Raw genomic sequence first — 2549 nt, forward strand, 5'->3', positions numbered from 1 at the left:
ATTATTAAGGGTTACTTTTTTTTTTTATTGAATCATAATTGATTATACGTATTTTGGGGGTTCGACGTTGACATATATTGATCAAATCAATATTATTACCATATATATTGTTACAAATTGTACTTATTCTTTATGCCCCTTGTCCAATCTCTCCCTATCTCCCTTTCCCTCCGCTCTCTTAATTAGCCTAGATTTCTTCTCTCCCTCTGAAAGAGTAAAGGTTACTCTGTTGATTTGTTGCCTAGATGATCTGTCCAATGTTGAGAGGTATGTTCAGGTCCCCCAGTGTTATTGTAGAGCAGATGCTTCTGTCACTCTGGAATGGGCATTGTGGAGCGAGACATCCTCTTTTCTTTGATCTCTGCTGGTGACTCTCCTTGTGTCAGTGCACTCCAGTGACTGGAGGACCATCTGTGTGGTGGTTGTGGCATCTAACCACTTTTGTGGCAGCCATGGTTATTGTAGTGGCTGTGGTGGGCCACCTACATGGAGGTGATGTTTTTGGCCTGCTCCTTGGTGCTGGTGGTGTGTCTGATTCTGAGGGGGGTGTCCGGTCCGCAGCTCCCCACCTTCGGTCCCCAGGCAGGCCCCGAGGTGCTGGTGGTGTGTAGATGTTACTTTTTAAAGTTGAGGTTGAGGGCCGGCCCAGTGGCGCACTGGAGAGTGCGCCGCTTGGGAGCGCAGTGGCACTCCCACCGAGGGTTCGGATCCCATGTGGAGACCGGTTCCCGCTCACTGGCTGAGCGTGGTGCGGGCGCAACACCAAGGGTTGCGATCCGGTTGCCGGTCCCCGGTACGGGCACAACACGGAGGGTTGCGATCCCGTTACCGGTCAGTAAAAAAAGACAAAAAGGAAAAAAAAATAATAATAAAGTTGAGGTTGAGGACCCATAAGACAAACACGACTCTGTCCCTCCCACCAGAGCAGAAGGGCCTTGCCAGCTTCAGCCCCAGGCCCTGCCTGCAGACAGCCAGGGTGTTATGGTCTCATCCTGAGTGAATTTGCCAAGGCCTGGCACACGCCTTTGCTCCACCGAGTGCCATAAATGACTTGACTTCTAGAGACCAGTGATGTTTCTGAAGCACTTTCGTACACGGCCTGTTCACGTTCAGAGCTCTCCTTCTGAAATGCCTTGGGTTCGTGTTTCATTAACATGAAAATGGATAGTCACTGTTCTGCTGAAAACTAATGTTGGTTATTTATGACTCCTTGTTCCTCTATGAAGGAGCTGTCAGCAGACTAGATTTAAGGCACTCCAGGGTTTTGGAATTTGGCATGTTGTGCCCCAGCAGGCACCACTCAAATGTGTGCAGCCAGAGCAAGCTTCCTTCAGGGAGAGAGCAGGGCTGCCTGTTCGGCAGGAACTTCTCTGCTGGTAGCCTCAAGAGGCTGTCTTCCTGGAGGCTGCGGTCCTCTCGGAGCCCAGACCCACTGGCTGGGACGGCAAGCACATGTCACCTGAGACAGGTGTGGAAGCCAAGTCTGGCTCACACAGTCAAACACGTGAAGGTGAGCTGGCCCCTGGCAGCAAAGGCGACCCTCTGCCTGGCATTTCTGGCCAGAATTGAGCAGGGAACAAAATAGTGCCAGGTGTTCAAGAAACAAAACCGGTTTTCTGGACAAAAAAGGATAGTATCTTTGTAAACCAGAGTTGGGGGTTCCCTCTTCTAGTCTTTGTGAAAAGAGAGAGAAGTGTTTGTCAAAAACACGCAAAATTGGAGCCACCAAACTGCAGCAGCAGTGGCAAATGAGGTCCGGAGTGCGGCAGCCGAGCTTGGAACTCGGATCCGGTACACTTTTTGTTTTTATGTGACAGCCACCTGTGCACTGGAAAAGTTATAAACAGTGAGGAAAAGGAGGGACGTGATGCCTGTGGACTGAACAAAATTAACAAGAGAAGTAAGCGCCGCCCCGGTGGCAGGAGCTGGGGAAGTTCGTGTCCGTTTCAGCAGGGCCTGTCGGGGCTGGCATGTGCTGGTAACCGCATACACTCAGAACGCATTCCCTGCTGCCCTGGGGTGTTTCCCTTTATCTTTTTTTTTTTCCTTTTTGTCTTTTTTCGTGACCGGCAATGGATCGCAACCCTCAGTGTTGCGCCCGTACCAGACCGGGACCGGCAACGGGATCGCAACCCTCGGCGTTGCACCCGCACCTCGCTCAGCCAGTGAGCGGCCGGTCTGTATGTGGGATCCGAACCCTCGGCAGGAGCGTCACTGCACTCCCAAGCGGCACACTGTAGCAGTGCGCCACTGGGCCAGCCCGAGAGAGCCAAATTAGTGTGCATAATTTTGAGTATCAAAAGATAAAGGGAGGGCCGGCCCAGTGGCGCACTGCTACAGTGTGCCGCTTGGGAGTGTGGCGGCGCTCCCGCCGAGGGTTCGGATCCCACATACAGACCGGCCGCTCACTGGCTGAGCGAGGTGCGGGTGCAACGCCGAGGGTTGCGATCCCGTTGCCGGTCCCGGTCTGGTACGGGCGCAACACTGAGGGTTGCGATCCATTGCCGGTCACGAAAAAAGACAAAAAAATAATAATAATAATAATAATA

At 52.2% G+C, this 2549-nt stretch overlaps 1 protein-coding gene across 1 annotated transcript in view; it reads left to right on the top strand.

Annotated features, from left to right (window-relative positions):
- Positions 1-2549, top strand: part of RPTOR (regulatory associated protein of MTOR, complex 1) — a 181098-nt gene that overhangs the window by 147654 nt on the left and 30895 nt on the right. The gene's annotated exons all lie outside the window — the stretch shown is intronic.

This window comes from Galeopterus variegatus, unplaced genomic scaffold (genome assembly GCF_000696425.1).
Source record: "Galeopterus variegatus unplaced genomic scaffold, G_variegatus-3.0.2 Scaffold1445, whole genome shotgun sequence".
In the NCBI taxonomy this organism is placed as follows: Eukaryota; Metazoa; Chordata; class Mammalia; order Dermoptera; family Cynocephalidae; genus Galeopterus; species Galeopterus variegatus.